Source organism: Serinus canaria, chromosome 18, assembly GCF_022539315.1.
Source record: "Serinus canaria isolate serCan28SL12 chromosome 18, serCan2020, whole genome shotgun sequence".
Classification (NCBI taxonomy): Eukaryota; Metazoa; Chordata; class Aves; order Passeriformes; family Fringillidae; genus Serinus; species Serinus canaria.
In genome coordinates, this window is record NC_066331.1 from 8,316,249 (window position 1) to 8,334,223 (window position 17,975).

The 17,975-nt window shown below is 48.8% G+C and overlaps 1 long non-coding RNA gene across 1 annotated transcript in view; it reads right to left on the minus strand.

Annotated features, from left to right (window-relative positions):
- The window catches only part of LOC127060241 (uncharacterized), a 181,822-nt gene that overhangs the window by 32,248 nt on the left and 131,599 nt on the right, over positions 1 to 17,975 (minus strand). The gene's annotated exons all lie outside the window — the stretch shown is intronic.

Sequence of the window (17,975 nt, forward strand, 5' to 3'; positions counted from 1 at the left end):
GGTTTGGTGGCTGTTGCAGATGGGGGTCAGGTGGGGACCACCCAACAATACAGAGATTTTGTGAGTTCTCTGCAGTGCAGTTCCCCTACAGACACTCTGCAGCAAGGCTCATTGGTTCCACTGCTTGAGGCAAGGCAATAAAACCAAGAGGAAATTTCCTTTGCAGCTCTGTGTTTCCCTCTCTGCTTTGCTCACCCCTGGCCCTCCCACCTGGATCACGCAGCTGTGGAGGTCTCCATTCCAGCTATGGAGCAATTTCAACTTGTGATGTAAAAGGATCTTGCAGATGGCAACATCATTTCTGAAACATCAGTGGGGTTTTTTTTGGTTTCCAAGCAAGGACTTCCTTATCTGAGCAGAGCTTCCCTTTCCCACCCAACACAAAGATGACTTGAAGCTATTTATCCAAACAAATTCTAGTTGTTCTAAACTGACTCTTTCATACCAAAGTCTGACTCTTCGCTTTGGCACAGTTTTATTAAATTTTCCAACTCCGTTTGTTGTAACTGGTGATCTCTGAGGACCATTTCCTCTAACACTGACTTTCAGTTTTCTCTAGAGGTATTTTTCTTCCATGAGGCACAGCCAGATGCTGGCAGGCCACAGGCCAGTCCCACTGAATGCTCATTTATTGATGCACTGCAGATATTTCTCATTACTGCTAACATTTTGCAGTAGAAGCCTTGTGAGTTGTGCAATACAGAAAAGATCTGTTTCAGAGGGAAACATGACTTCAGGCACTACAGCTCTGGCAACTCAGAGATTTGTTATTCCCCAAGAATGCTTATCCAGCAGGGACTCTACAGACTAAATTGAGGGACAAATGAAGCCTTTCACATTTTCATTCCCCTTTAGAAACAGACATAGAAATACAGCAATCTTTACTGGAGCTTTTCCTTCTATTGAAATGGCAGTAAGTTCACTATCCAAATGTGAAGGCAGAAGCAGGAAGGGAGTTTTGCCTTAAGGGAACTGAATAGGGGAAGTGTGGTCAATCAGCTCAGTATCTGACCACCACAGCAGTGAACTCACAATCAGCTCTTCAAGACAGAGACATCAGGATTATGGCACATGTGCCAAAAGCAGCTCAGTGCAGTTATCATGGAATCACAAAATCATTTCAGTTGGAAAAGACCTGGATCATTGAGTCCAACCTGTGCCTGTTGCCCACCTTGTCACTGAGCCCAGAGCAATTCCTTGGACACCTCCAGGGATGGGACTCCACCACCTCCCAATGACAGTGACTTCCATGATTAAATTCTGACAATGCTTTCAATGATTAAATTCTTCCAGATGTCCAAATTAAACAGACCCTGGTACAGCTTGAGGCCATTTCCTCTTGCCAAAGTGAAAGCATCAAAAAGTGTTAGGAAGGAAACTCAGATCAGAACAACTAAAGCCACAGCATATCCACATCCAATTAGCTCATATTCCAGTAATATAAACTAGATCTGAAAAATACACAAATGTGGGAAATGGGCAATGTGGGAAATATGGGCTGCAGGAACAAGGGACAACAGGAGACAACAAAGACGTGCAAGAGGTGGCCATGCACATGTAGATGTAAGTGACCCTGAGAAACAAGGAATGTCACCTCCCCTGTCCTTGCAGGACAAGTGGGTTCACAAAAGCCATCACTGTGGTCTGTGCTCAGAACGATTGAGAGAAGGGCCCCTTGCTGCAGGACAAGGGCCAGCCCAGAAACCCTCAGCACATCTGGGATTAGACAGATCCATGGGAGGAAGGTGCAGCAAGCAGGGCTCTTCAGCACTTTGGCTCTGGTGTGAGCTTCAGCTCAGAGTCTCCAGCACCTTCCTGCTCAGCAGGTCCATCCCAAGGAACACCAGCTACTTGCAAGTCGCTGTCACCCTTAGAGAGGGGATGTTGGGATCCAGCCCAGGCCAGCAGAGCTGCTTTGCCCTCCACAAGTGTCATATCAAGATGTTCTTTGTCTCTGAAATAAGCACAAGGGGGCCTGGAGTTTTAACTTGGTTCCTTTTTCTGCTTAGAAGAGCATGAGGGAAAGTGGATGAAACAGGTGAGGCAGCAGGTGCTGAATCCAAACAGCTCTGAGTTTCTAAAGGATTATGGATGGAACAGAATGGGGTTAGCCAAGAGGCACTGTATTTGGACTTTTCCATCCATAAACACATGTAAAAATAATTGCTAAATTAAAAATATTTGTGAAACATCCAAATCACATGCAGAGTACATTTATTTCAACACAACACTGGTGCAAATCCAAATCATCAAAATTGTAACACAAAACTGCAGCAAAACACTGGCAAGAGACATTCAGTCAGGAGCTGCATCAGGACCTCACACCCCACAATTCCTTTAGATTAATTCCCAGAAAGGTTTTGAGTTTTTCTATCAGGTCATGCTCAGTTCCTTTAGATTAATTCTTTTAGATTAATTCCCAGAAAGGTTATGAGTTTTTCTATCAGATCATGCTCAGTTCTCCTCAGGGCTTCTTTACACCATCCCTTCCATTTGCACTACTCTGATTTGCTGATTTTGACACATTCCCAAACAAGATCTGCTTTTACACAGATTCTCCAAGGAAGGAAAGATCTAGGAAATTATTTCATAACAAGACATTCTCATCCTTTTCCATGCTAAATACTCCCCTACTCCACCCAGGAATAATATCACTTTTTTCTCACCAGACTGGGACCTACTGTCCCTTGTAAAGGTAACCAAGCTCGTGAAGACCTGGAGGGATGGATGGTGGCACCAAGCACTGCTTCAGGTGATCAGGAAATCATCCCTTTACAATTGCTGAGAACCAATCCAGAGGTGAGCACCACAAACTGGAGCACAGCTGCAAAGAATTAAAGCTCCCAGGGTGAAAAGCACTCAGTCTCAGCCACCAGCCTGGCTCTTGAGCAAGTTACATGTGGCTGTAGATGGCCACAGAACTGTTCTGCAACAGCTCAAATTGGCCATTGCAACAAAGAAATATTGTTTTCTTCTGCTGAAAGATGTCCATTGTTATTAAAAAAAAAGAATAATTTTAAAATTATACATTTTTAAATTTATAAAAATTTAAATTAAAATTTAAAATTTCACCAGTTTGGGGAAGAAAATCAAGCAGCCAAAAAAACCCCATCAACTCCAAAATGTTCAATGCTTGTTTTCAGGCAAGCAGCTTCACCTGGGAGAGCTCTGGTCCCTGCTGAGGAAGATGATTGTACTTCTACAATGAAATAGGAAACCCATGGAATAGATGACAAGACAGACAGACAGATAGATAGACAGACAGACAGACAGACAGATAGATAGATAGATAGATAGATAGATAGATAGATAGATAGATAGATAGATAGATAGATAGATAGACAGACAGATAGATAGACAGATAGATGACATAACCTCAGCATCAACACCAGCATGTTGATGCCATTAATGTTAAAATAATAAAAGCAGAAAGAAACCAAACATGTTGACATAAAATAGTGAGAAAACATTTTTGACACGATGTGATAAGATCTCTAAAATTGCAAGAGAATGAAGCTCCCTGAATCTTCAAGGGATTCTTTGCTTTTGTTCTGTTATGTCAGGGAATGAGGCTGATTTCCCATAAAAACCTGGACCGTTCACCCTTCCACTACTGGAGCTCCAGGCTGAGAAACTGGGGTCAAAGTTCCAGATCTGGATCTGCTCCCAGAGCCTGAGCCCATAGATAAAAGGAATGAAGGGAAAAGGTTACTGTGCAGGATGAAGCAGCTGAGGGAGAAGTCCCTGCTGTCCATCCAGAGCTGTTTCAGGTTTCTCTCACACATGTTCAGGGTATTCCCTTTGTCTCCTCAGTCTCCAGACATTTAACTCACACTTGTTAAACTTCCATTTCCTTCTATTGTGCTGACTCATAGGCAGACAAAAGCTCGACATGGATGTTTATTTTCAGAGAGTGCAAAATAATCTGCAATTATCATCCTGCTGCAGAATCGATATATCCTCCAAAAATTTCTGCTTCAAGTACTTTGTTTATTATTTTAAAACTCTGTTTAGTTATGTTTTAGCTTGTTTTAGCTATGTTAAAATGAGTTCCTGCTCTAAGAGAAAAACTCACTAACAATCCTAACAGCACATGCACTGAAGCTGTTTAAATCTGAAAGGTCTCCTTCTAAAAGCAATTTGGTCACCCCAAACTTTCTCTTCTCCAGGCTGCACAATCCCAGCTCTCCCAGCAGAGCTGCTCCATCCATCTGATGATCCTGGTGCCTCTCTGGGCTCTCTCCAGCAGCTCCAGATCCTTCCTCTGCTGGGCCCCAGGCCTGGGGCAGTTTTGCAGGTGGGGTCTGACCTGAGTGGGGCACAGGGGCAGAATCCCAATCCCTTTCTTGCAGCCCACACAGGGGCAGGGGGGGGGTTCAGGAATGGGGCAGGTCCACATCTCACCCCCAGGTCCTCTCCCAGGGCTGCTCCTCTGCTCATCCCAGCCTGGATTGATCCTGGGGGGTTGCACCAACCCTATTGCAGCACCAGCACTTGTCCTGTTAAACCTCATGAGATTCCCATGGGCCACTTCTGGAGCTTGTCCAGGTCCCTCTGGATGTCCCCATCCTTCAGGGCTGGCACTGCACCCTCAGCTTGGTGTCACCTGCAAACCTATGAGGGATGCACTCAGTCCCTTCATCCATGTCTTGAATGAAGAGATGAAATGGCTCTGGTCCCAACCCTGACCTCTGAGGGACACCACTGGTCACTGATGTCCATCAGCACTCTGAGCCACTGACCATGGCCCTGTGGAAGTGACCATCCAACCACTTTCTTATCCATCTTACAGTCCACCCATCAAACCCATCTCTGTCCAATTTAGAGTCACACTAGCAGCAGGAGATCTTTTGAGAACTCTGTGTTTGCTCCCACTTGCAGGATTTTTTTGGTGTTCCTCTCTGACAGCTGCTTCCCTGCAAGCCTGGAGAAGCCTGGAGGGCAAAACATCAGTCTCCATAAGTGTGGAATTTGGTTTGGGTTTTTTTTAAAGATTAAAATGTGCTCTCTTTTCTCATAGAAAACAATAAACTGGAGTAAACTCAGAGCACAGCTCTGTGTCTGGGCATGTGTCCACTGGCATGGCTGGGCCCTGTGTCACAGCTGGCACAGACAGGGCATGAAGCTCCCTGGGTGGCAGAGGAGCATGACAGAGCTGCTGGGCACCCCCTGCCTGCCAAATGCATGCCTGGTGCTCTGCCACCTCACAGAGATCATTTATTGGTCACACAGCCTTGAGCAGAGTGTCAGGACATGTATATTCCCATGGGCTGGCAAGAGAATAAATCCACAGATTTCAAAATCTTAGCAAATGAGAACCAGCCTTACAATGCCTTCAGAGCCCAAGCACCACATCCTGGGGGTCTGTGTTTCTCATCCTGGCAGGAAACAATGTTTCTCCTGAGCCCAGATTGGCACCAGAAGGTGTCATTGTCACCTGTGTGGAGCAGACTCTCCCAGCAGAATGCCCGAGGCTCTCTGCAGCTTTTGGGTGCCCTCGCCCCCAGCCAGCCCACAGGAATAATTTACCCACCAAGTGTGAGACCCCTGTCAGATTTGTCCTGGTGATTGATAACATGAGGTGACAACAGGGAAAGGAAAAGCAGAGCAGGTAAGTCCACCTAGCAGAGAAAAACAGGACCCATGTTCTGCTGTTTCTGTTTTCTCGCTTATTTCTTTTTTTTCTAGAACAAAATTATATAGACAAATGTCTGTTTCCTGCAGAGTAAGATAATATAACTCATAAAAAACAACATCAACTTCCATCAAGAGCATAGGGTGTCTGTACAATTCCTGACATTCCCACAGAGAGAGTCTGTAAATTGATTGGTTTAGAGAAAGGAAAAGAAAAGCTTGTGTTTTCCTTTCCAGGAACTAAGTGCCCTTTGGTCACAAGAGAAATTTCTTTAATGGAAACAAAAGCAGCAAGATTTCCAAGGCTGAGAAAAAATTAGCTGACTCAAATAAAATCTCCCACCCCTGAGACTTCAGAGCTGCTGACCAAGTCCCCAGAGTACCATTTCTATTCTTTGTGGAGACAGCCCAGAGCCTTAGAATCATAACATGCTCATCTCCCAGGTCCAAACACCTAATCCAGGCAGAGCAGGAGCAAAGCTGTGGCTCTGGACTTCAACCATCACTAGAAACTCACTTTCAAACCCTCCCACTCCTTTTTGCCTCACCCAAGCCATCAGGGCTGCTCCAGCTCCTTCCCAAAGTCAGGCAGCATCTCCCAAGCCACAAAGCATTTATTCCAGCAGCACCAGTATTGCTGTCAGAGAAACACTGATCATCTTGCTGGAAAGCTCAGGGGGTTGTGCCAGGCTGGTTCTCCAACATCCAGATCATGGATTTACAGTCTCAGTGTTAAATATTTAAGATACCTGTAGGAAGCCAGGACATTCCTCTAGGTGCCCTGGAGGACTCGAGACCCTGTCAGGGGGCTCAGAGACCTTGGCACAGAGCCCAAGACCCCTGTGCCTGTGATTTAGCCCTTGGAAAAAACAATTACCAACCTTATATGAAGGATTACAAGCCACAAAAATTTAAGTAGAATGGTAGTGAATTTATCACAGGGTGAAAAATAGATTTTTGAGGTTTTTAGAATGGGGGTTCAGGGACCAAGATGGAGGAATCTGGGCATGTCCAGCCTTTCTCCTTCTTCTTCTTGGCCTCCATCTTCTGCTGTGATGGTGACACTTTTGGATTGGTCTAGAGTAGAAGCTCACTGTCTAACACAGGTGATGGGTATTGGGAAGTAATTGTAAACATTGTACAGGTAGTTTTTAGTATAAAAAGATAGCACTGCCCCAGGGGCAGGCAGAGTGCCTCTGACTGTCCTGCTGAGAGGACCTCAGCAGGACAGGAGAAAGAATTTTCTAGATAAGATACAATAAACAACCTTGAGACCAAGAACTGAAGAGCTCTGACTCCTTGTTCAACCACTGGGCTGGGAAAAGAGACTTTCTAACACATCTTGGGGTCTCTCTGAGCAGCTAGAGAATCTGAGAGTTACACACCATACTGGGAAACACACACAGCAGCCACTTCCACCTCAGATCCAAACCAGCTACTCAAAAGCTTATTCCCAGGTAGAGCTGTCCTTTCCTCTTTTGCAGCTCTCCATGACCCCTTTCTACCTCACTCCAGAAGGGCAGAAGATCACTCTCACTCTGCTTTTGCTTTCATTAACACAAATCCAGACGCTGAAAATTTCCCCACACTTCCAGCTGGAAGCAGGGCCAGGTGACCATTTATAGATGAAAACACCTGGACACAAGATGGTTTTTATTCCTTTTCCACAAATATGCTTGCAAGAGATTGACTCCTTTTATCCTTTTTTCAAAAGGGTCCAAAAGATGAAAAGAATTTTGGTGAAATGGTGTTTTCATGCAGGGCTTGGGAGAAAGTTCCTGCTGGTCTGTGTGTCACAGTAGCAGTCCCAGTCCTAGCACAGGATCACATTATATACAGAACTGTGCAAATTAAAAATTATTTTGGTCAGTCTTTTGTTTCTATACCTAGAAACCCTGAAATCACTACAACTTACTTAAACCAAAAGCAGTAGAAAGGGACAATTGTTCTTTGAACCTCAAATGAGGAACCAATCCTTCCAGAGCCAGAGAATGTGGGCCCCAGGGAAACCACACATTTCCTCAGGGAGAGAGGCTAAATACTCAGCAGATAAGAAGTGTCAATATGAAAGAAATCACAGAAGTTGTCCATTAAGGCTTTTTCTGGCTCCAATCATGCACTGCCCAACACAAACATGTACTGCCCTTGCACTTCTGCACCTTGCATGCTGTGCTGCACTTCCAGTAAATGCACACACTAATTTGAGGTGTTAATTGGACTAATACCAAGTGTCTCTGCAGTGGCAGCTGTCTACTACAAACCCACCTGAAGGCTGTCCCCTGAGCTCATCTCCCACCTCCCAGCCTCACCCTTGTCCCTGCAGTGCTTCTGTGCCACTTTAGTGCCCAGCATCCTCTCGATGCTATGATGCCTGATGGCTGGGAAGAATGATGCACAGAACTCCATGATATCAGAAGGCTCATTACTAACTTCATTATACTATATTATAGTATAAATATATAGTATATCATTTTATTCTTTATTATACTATAACTATACTATATTACAAAGAATACTAAAGGATACTAAAGAATACTCATGACTGTCTCTGAACAGTCAGGACACAGCTTTTTGTGATTGGTCAAGGAAACAAAACAATCCTTAGCAGAATCCAATTACCAAATTCCTTCAGGTAATTAGTCTTCCAGCACATTCCACATGTGCAAACAACAGGAGCAGCAAGCAGAGATAAGAATTGTTTTCCCTTCTTCTCTGCTTCTCTCACAGCTTCTCTCTGTTCAGAGGGCATGTGAGTACCACAGCATCCAACACTGAGCACAGAGCAGATCCTGGGCTCTCCCTCCTCCTCAGGAGGGAACAGAGAGAAGCTGTGTTCCCAAGCCATGCCACAAATGGATTTCCTTCCTCCAGCTGCTGGTTTGCAGCCTTTTCCCCCCCTCCCCAGCCTTGCATTCCCCTCTGCACTCACTAAGATGTTCCACAGCCCAGAGGGTTACACCAGGCTCTGTGCAGCCTCCCTGTGGCCATGCAATCCAAACTCAAGCCAGCAACTTGTGCCTTCCATCCCTGCAACCTGTGGCATAACAAGAGTAATGAATCCTCCTCTTGAAGGTGGAAACAAGGTTTGTAGGTAATGTTACCACCCTGTGTAAACAGCATACTCACAGCCTACTCCTTCCCTGGGGCAGCCAGCCATCAGCCTGCTCCATGTAGCAGCCCAGCATCTGCTCCAAAGCCACTGACAGATGTGTTTGTGGGCTGCTCTTGGAGGCATGATTGTCTTAGGAACAGCTCTTCTGGAAGCTTCCTTCCTGTTCTGCTGGTGGTCAGCCTGAAAAAACTGTAATGCTTAAAAAATATAAACTTATTAAATTGTTCTGGTGAAAATATTCAGGAGAATAAACCTATCCAGCATAAGAGCTTTACACAAGTCATTCTGTTCTTGTTGCAGGGCATGGAGAAGGCCCAAGTTTAAAGTGCCATTAAAATGAAAAACACTTTTGCAGGCAAACAGGGGGGAATGACAAGTTTCACTGATCAGGCCACTGCCCAAACAGGGCACAGATCCCAACAGAAAGATATGGGACAAGGTGTGGTATTTTCAGGGGCCTCCATGGCAGGAAGGAAATGATGAATCTGACTCCATGTTCTTAGAAGGCTAATTTATTCTTTATGATACTTTATTATAATAAAGAATGCTATACTAAACTATACTAAAGAATAGAGAAAGGATACAGACAGAAGGCTTAATAAGATACTAAATGAAAAACCTGTGACTCTCCAGAACCTTGACACAGCTGGCTGTGATTGGTCATTAAGTTAAAACAATTCACATGAAACCAATCAAACAATGACCACTTGTTAAACAATGTGCAAACCACATTCCAAAGCAGCAAAACACAGGAGAAGCAATCAGATAATATTGATTTCATTTTCTCTGAGGCTTCTCAGCTTCCCAGGAGAATAAATCCTGGTGAAGGGATTTTTCAGAAAATATGACAGTGACAACAGGGCACTGAAAGAAACTAATAATATCAAGCAAATACTTGGGTTTTTCTCCTATTTTTATATATATATATATAAAAATATAATATATACATGATATATTCTATACAATGATATATTATACATAATATACAATATAATACTATATACTAATATAACAATACACAATATTAATATATAATATTTACATACAATAATATGTATTACTAAAATAATAGTATATTATATCATAATAGTATATTACATAATATATGTTTATTATATTTTTCTTTTATATATTATATATAATATTTATATATACACACCTCCTGCTATTTACATTTACATTTATATTTAAATGGGATCTTACATGCTCTCCTGGAGCAGCCCGGGATAAAAAGCTCCTGTGCCAGTCCCAGCACCAGCCACTTGATGGCCATCCTGCTCTGCAGGAGAGGGACACCGGGGACAGAGCAGGGCCCCGGGGCTGGGGACCTGCCAGGGGGGTGTCCTGAGCTGACCAGCCAGGAGCAGAGAGGTCCCCTAACACCCCCGAGCAGCTGCCCCACGGTGCTGCCCCTCCCCTGGGTGCTATGAAAGAGAGATTTGAGATCACTTAAAAAATCACTGGTAAGGGTATGAGCTAAAGTCAGATTTAATATTAAGTGACAAACATGACAACTCTGCTACTTACAGGACAGCTGAGGCACAGCAAGGGAAAACAATCAACAAGAAGATACAGAGGAGAGTAAGGAGTTGGAGGCTCCCCATCCAAGGAAAAGAGGATAAAAGGATGAAAAAATGTGTTGCAAAGTGGCATGAAGAGTGAGAAATCAATAACCAGGAAAGGATAGAACACAAATTAATTAAGCCAATGATGTGACTTAGATCCAATGAACATTAATTTGTTTGTTGGCTAAAAATGTGTAAATCAGTGTAAAAGTTCTGTATTTCCACCAGTGCAGAGGCCAGAATTTTTCAGCCACATCTGCTGGCCAAAAATGAAGCAAGGCCTTACTCTCTAACACCCAAAGCCAGAGTTAGAGGGAGTCAATCCCGACAGTTTCAGAGGGTTTTGGTAACTGCAGCACTGGTGAAAAGACCCCAAACCCCACATCCTTCACACATTCTGTCCCTCTGAAGAAATCCAGGGCAGGGGCTCTCTGCTTCCTCCCCCAGTGCCCCCCTGCCCCTCCCTTCTGGCTCTTCAAAAACCCTCTGCTGTTTTCTCCAGCTCCTGGGGATGGCATCACCTGCTCATTGTTCAGGGTGTGTGCTGGGGAGCTGGAAGCTTTCCCCATAGGGTGTGGATGAGGCTTCTTTTGGTGGAAGATTAAGAGATGCCACATTCAAAACAGAGTGCTTCACTCCTTTCCAGCTTTGAACCCCTAGCACTCCCCAGGGAGCTCTGGAACCTGCTGAGCTCCACTCAGGGCTGAGCATTCCCTCATGATTCCACACCTAGTGGGGCTGCCAGAGACCAGTTGGGGCCCCACAGCTACACCTAAGCACTCAGTGGGGCATTCTGAAATACATGGAATGGAATTTAGAGTCTGCCAAGGATGCTGTGGGGCTCTGCAGATACAATTCAGTCTGCCAAGGATGCTGTGGGGCTCTGCAGGTAGAATTCAAGGTCCATGGGAACATTCTGGGGTACCAGGGATGCAATTTGAGACCCTCTGCACAAAATCTAGGGCCCTGTGCCTGCAGTCTGGGGCCAAGTGGGGCATTTTGGGATGGCAGGTGTCTGAGGAGGAAGCATCCCACTTTCTGTGGAACAGGCTAAGAAGGACACAGTCTGCTCAGCACGCTCAGGGCACTACACATCTGAAGGATACCATGGATGTGTTTCTCCAGCTTTATTAATCCACAGACAGCTGCAGCTCTGCTGAGCTCACCGACACCAGCAGCACAGCATGTGTAGAATGACCCACGATCTTCTCTGCACCCTTGGAGCTCTCAGGATCAAGCCTGTGTGGGCTGCCAGGGAGCTGATTGAGATATCCCTGTCTCTCTCCAAGGGCTGAAGGGCTGTGACCCAAACAAACAGAGCCAAGATGAAGCTGCGGGTCTGCAGAGCTCCCCCGGATTCCCCACAGACCACTCACCACTGACGATGTGGGCCTGAGTCTCCATGTCCTGGTCCCTCATGTGCCTCGTGGCGCACCCTGGGCACAGAGCTCTGTCACTCCCTGCTCCCAGTGTGCTCCCAGCAGGGTGACCCCCAGCCCTGCCACCCTCCCACTCCACAGGGATGACCCAGGGGCCACCAGCAGGGCACTGGGCAAGGTGGCCACCAAGCCCAGCTGGTGGCAGGGCACAGAAGGAGGCTGAGGCTGCATAGGGTGGTTGGGGTAGCCACAGGGCTGCTGCCAGTGCAGGGCAGGGATGTGGCCAGGCTGGCCCAAAAGGGGCCAGGGCTGTGACTCACCGATGAACCTGACGGCCGCCAGGCGCACGGAGGACTGAGGGTCCCTCAGGTAGGGCAGGCTCTGATTCATGAACTCTTCAGCCCTGCTCCTCCTCTTCATTATCTGCAGGGAGCACCAGGGATGTCACCAGGCTTGTCACAGAGCCCCCCAGCTGGCTGGAGCACCCCATTGCTGAGCCCTCCCAAGGGGAGAGGAGCCTCTGAGGCTCTGTTCTCAAGGACAGGAACAAGGTCCTCCAGGTCCTGCCCAGCCCTGTGAGCAGCACTCAGAGCAGCCTCTGCTCCCCTGGGCTCCCATGGGCACAGACACAGGGCAGGGACAGCTGTCACCCAGTCTGGGCCCTGGGGCTTGTCCTTACCAAGCATTCTCCAAGCTCCCACATCCTCTCTTTCTGCAGCAGGTGCTTGAGCTGCTTCCATTTGAGAAGCTCTGCAGCAGCAAAAAGGGCTTCCCTGGAAGCCTGCAGAACAACATTAGCTCAGAGGTGGCACCAGGGCCTGGGCAAAGAGACCTCTTGGCTTTATTCCTGCAATGATCCCACCCTTAGGAAGCTGTGACTTGTCCTAGCCCAAATGTCTTGAAGTTTCTTGGGGCCAGCCCTGGGTGACTGACTGAGGCTTGAAGGCCTGGCCCCTGACACTTGTGGGGAAGCTGGGAAGCCTCTCCTGGAACACACATGTTCAGGCCTCGAGTGCTGCCTCAGCGGCCACAGGCTGCTGCCAAGCTGCAGAAGCAGGCAGGACAGGTGATGAAAATGGCCAAGGCACCTTGTCCACCCTTGCTTGTTGCTGGTTCCACAGAGAACCTTCCTAGGGGCTGCCTGCCCAAAGTGAGCAGCCCCTGCCCCAGTGCCCAAAATCCCTGGTGTCATATTCATATTTTCTGAAAAATCCCTTTGCCCAGGATTTTTCTCCTGGGAAGCTGAGAAGCCTCAGAGAAAAAGGAAAATAATAATTATCTCATTTGCTTCTTCTGTGTTGTGCTCATGTGGAATGTGTTTGGAGATTGTTCACCCACAGGTGATTGTTCCATTGGATTCTGCTGGGAGTTGTTTTCACTCTTTGGCCAATCAGGGCCAAGCTGTGTTGGGACTCTGGAGAGAGTCAGGAGTTTTCATTATTATCTTTTAGCCCTCTGTAAGTATCCTTCCTGTATTCTTTAGTATAGTTTAGTTTAGTATTCTTTCATATAATATAATATCATAAAATAATAAATCAGCCTTCTGAGAGCATGGAGTCAGATTCATCCTTCCTCCCTGCCACGGGGCACCCCACAAGTACAATACCCTGGGAGATGTCAGCCCCCCCATATCACATCAACCTTCAGATCCATACCTTGGCCACGCTGGGAACCTGGTCGTTCACACGGAAGAGCAGAGGGATCAGGGCACTCTGCACCTGCCTCCTCATCTTCTTCTCATCCCTCCTTGCCACGGACCTCAGCAGGTCTCTGAGGAGCCAGAGGGAGAGCTCTCGCAGCCGCCCGCTGTCCTGTGAGGAGGGAGTGTGGGGTACCAGTCATCAGTTTTTCTGGGTCTGGATTGATGGCATTTGAGACAGTAATTCACGTTCAAACTCAAGTGTTTATTATTTTTTATCAGTAAATCAGTCTCATTGCTGTGAGTTCTGCTGCTTTTCATTAGAAGGCACAAAATGGCCAACAATCTCATGTTGCAAGGTCTTTTAAGACTAAACTCTCCAATTAAGAGCTGACACCTGGATTATTTTCCCTTTTGACCCAATAACTGATCCCACAGAGCCCCCAATGAGGACTTTCCTGCCCAATTACAAAATGCCACCCAAACCCATGAAGAAGGAGGAAGAAGAAGCATGAAGAAGAAACCTAGGATGACACCCTGTGCCCTCCATCTTGCTTCCATCCACAGCACACTAAAAATCCCAAAACCTCAATTTCCCACCAAGTGACACACCTGCACTGCTCTCTATAATCTATTGCACACTTTTGTGGATTCCAGTCTATCTTGAAGTCTGGGAAACTTTCTCCATGAATGAGGGTCAAAGTTGGTGCTCCCCTGGGAGTCAGGGCACCCCAGAGCAGCCAGAGAAATATTCCAGGTGCCCTGGGTTTCCACAAGGGAGGAAAGGTGAGCCTTGAAGCAAGGCTCCCTGCTGGTGCCTGCAGTGAGGGCCATGCCACATTGTCACATTCCAGAGCAGGCACAAGCAGTGTTGGGCTGCAAAGCCCAGGATCCATTCCTGGAGGGCTGAGCCTGCTCTAAGTGCTGCTTTCATGAGGGGCAGTGCCCATCTCTGGGGCTGGGCTCCCACGTCAGCCTCACCGAGTCAAAGAGGGGCAGGATCCTCCCCACCAGTGCCACAGCGATGGAGCTGGCCTTTGACTTCTTCAGCTGACCCAGGACATTTCGGAAGACCTCAATGACCTTCAGCTTCTCATCTTCACTGCCAACTTCCAGTATCTTCATCATGCTTGGCAGGAAGGCTTCAATTTTTTTCCCCTTTATGAAGAAGAGGGTTTCCATTTTGTGAAAAGGCTGTGTCTGGAGACCTCCCAGGGCAGCCACCCCTAGCCCTGCCATGGCAGGGAGGGTTTTTGGAGCAGTCAGCCCACATTCTGACCCCCAGCCCAGGCCAAGCCATGGCAGGGAGGGTTTTTGGAGCAGTCAGCCCACGTCCTGACCCCCAGCCCAGGCCCTGCCATGGCAGGGAGGGTTTTTGGAGCAGTCAGCCCACGTCCTGACCCCCAGCCCAGGCCCTGCCATGGCAGGGAGGGTTTTTGGAGCAGTCAGCCCACATTCTGACCCCCAGCCCAGCCCAGGCCAAGCCACTGCCTTGCACTCAGCCCCAGGCCCTGGCTGCCCCAATACCACCCTGCTCACCATCTCAATTCTCTCTGACAGCCCAGCGAAGACTTCCAGCATCAGGAAGGCCTTAATCACATCGGGATGCCCCTGATTGCTCCGGATGCCGGGCTCATCACCCAACTCCTCCACGTCAACCTGCCCCAAGGATGGCTGGAGGAGCAAACACAGCCATGAGGTGCTGGCAGAGGGCTCACAGAAAGGGGCTGGGGCTTTTTCTGGTAACTCACCGTTCTGTGAGAGGCACGGGTGCCTTCTCTGGGAGGGTTGCACCACTGGTTCCGGAGCAAGGTAGCAAACTCCGCTAGGAACTTGTCCAGAATGTCAGGCTTAGAGGACAGAGTGTCACACAGCTCCTGCAAAGTGCTGGAAGGCAGGGCCTGTCTCAGCCACAGAGCCATGGCCAGGACCAGCCCCACAGGCTGGGGTCCCCAGGGGCCCTGCAGGAGGCAGGACAGGGCTGAGGGGAGTTCTCTGTGGGATGGGAGCACCGAGCTGGCTCTGGAGCAGCCTGGCTGGCTTTGGCTGCTGTGAGCCCGGCAGAGAGCCAGAAAGGTTTGTGGGATGGAGAGCCTGGCTCTGGGGGATGTCCTGCAGCATTCCTTGGATCTGGCAGCCACAGAGTCTCGGGGTCCCCGTCCCCACGTGGCACAAGCCCCTCAGACTGTCAGGGCCAGTACCTGTTCCCTTGAACAGCCGTCTCACACAGGCTGATGACCGCTGCTGAGGCGTACTCGTTGGTCATCAGGAGAAACAGTGACTCCACTTTCACACTGCCTGCCTCCATGGTGATGCTTAGCAGGTTCTCAAAAATGCAGTTCGCTATCTTGGGCACCTGGAAAGGATACAGGTGAGGATGGCACTGCCATGGAGTGCAGCCATGTCTCCGCTGCCCTTCCCATTTCTCTCTGCTGCCTTCGGATGGCTTCAAGTGCCCAAGTCACCTGGGTTTGTGAGGAAGGGATGGAGGGAGGAACAAGGCCTGACAGGCTGAAGATCAGGGCAATTCAGCCCCAGGGCACTTACATCTGTCAGCCAGAAGTCCGTGTCTTCCATGACCACATCCAGCATGCTGCTGGGCACGTCCTTGTCAAGGATGCTGGCATCTCTCATGGCCTCGATGGCCTCGAGGATGACGTCTGTCCTCTCACTGGAGTTGAGGTATTTTCCAAAGGCCTGTAGCAGGAAGGAAGGAAGGAAGACACGTGCCACTGAGTGCCCTGATGGTGCTGCTTGGCTGGGCAGAGGTTCCTGGCTGTGCTGCCAGCAGAGCCCACAGGAGAGCTGGCAGCAGTGCCTGCAGTCCCTGTGTGGGAGAGAGTGAGGAAAGAGGGCCCTCCACGTCAGGGAGGAGGACTCAGGAGAACCAGGGGCTTGCTGGAGCTCCTGCTGGGTCTGGAGCTGCTGCCAGGACAGCAGAGTGCAGCCCATGTGTTGTCCCTTCTCAGGGATGGCAGGAACCCTCTTGCCAGGGCTGTGAGACCCCACTGATTCTGGGTCCCTTTGCTCACACAAGTGCCCTGCTGATACCACAGACTAGAGTCCCAGCCAGGAGGGGGATCATTACCTGGGCACAGTCTCTAGTGCTCAGGTAACACAGTGAGGAGGTGGTCCCAGCCAGGAGGGGGATCATTACCTGGGCACAGTCTCTAGTGCTCAGGTAACACAGTGAGGAGGTGGTCCCAGCCAGGAGGGGGATCATTACCTGGGCACAGTCTCTAGTGCTCAGGTAACACAGTGAGGAGGTGGTCACAGCCAGGAGGGGGATCATTACCTGGGTACAGTCCCTAGTGCTCAGGTAACACAGTGAGGAGGTGGTCCCAGCCAGGAGGGGGATCATTACCTGGGCACAGTCTCTAATGCTCAGGTAACACAGTGAGGAGGTGGTCCCAGCCAGGAGGGGGATCATTACCTGGGTACAGTCCCTAGTGCTCAGGTAACACAGTGAGGAGGTGGTCACAGCTTCCCAAGAGAATTCGTCTGACCCATCCCTTGGCCTTGACTTGTCTAAACAGCAGGGCAAACACAGAAGAGTCAGTGAGGCAGAGCTGCTTTGCCAGCAAGGTCATCAAACCACCCTAAGAACTGCTTGCAAGACAGAATCAGTCAGGATTTCTGGGGGCCATCAGAAATAGCTTCTTGCTTAGGCAAAAGGTACCAGCCAGGGTGGTGGATTTGTTCTTCTCTAATGGGGAAGACTCAGCTTTGGGACCTAGGAGTCAATTGGGCTTTGGCTGTGGAGGCCACAAGCCAGTGGGGTTCAAGGTCCTGAAAGGAACAGGGGGAAGGAGAGCAGTAACAAACAGATCCTGGACTTGAGGTGAGCACTCAGCTTCTGCAGCAAAGTGATGCCATGGGAAGCAGCTGGGAGGGGCAGAGGAGGTCAGGAAGCAGGTCTGTCAAGAGAGGTCTGTGTGCACAGGGATGAAGGCCACAGCTACTCTTGCTTTTTTACTTACAGAGGAATTCAGCGAGGGAAAAAAGAGCGTGGAAAGCTGTGTAGCTTGTTTGTTCCCCAGAATATCGGAAAAGAATGAGACGTCCCACCAGCCTTCCCATGGCTGGGAATGAGATGTCTTCAGGGCACACAGGTCCAGAACTGTCTCTTCCAAAGTTGACAGAGGGCTGGATGAGGGAGGTATGAGAAGAAGGGCTAAGAGAAGGAAGTTGGTGCTGAACCTATACCCAAGAGTGTGCCCAGGGCTGGATTCCTAGTGAATCTGGGCTTTGCAGGGCTCCCTGGGCCCATCTCTTGGAGCAACCAGCTGGGCAGCAGCCCTGGCATGGAGAGTGGCAGGGAGGGGGGCATGGGCTGGCTGGAGGGTGCGTGGTTCCTACCTTCAGAGTGGAATAGTTGGACAGCAAATTGGTGAGGACAGCAATCCTCCCCACAGCCCTCTCCCGCACAGCTTCCCTCTCGGATCTGGTGTACTCCAGCAGCATCTGGGGTGAGAGAAGCCACTGGTGAGCACCAGAGCCAGCACAGCTCTGCTCCTGGGCCAGGCTTGTACCATCCCTCACGGCTTCCTCTGACCTCACACAAAGCCTGCAGTGGGGTGCCTGTCCTTGGGGTCTCTCACAAGCCTGGACAAAGGTCCCAGGACAAATTTTTGGCCAGGCAGGTG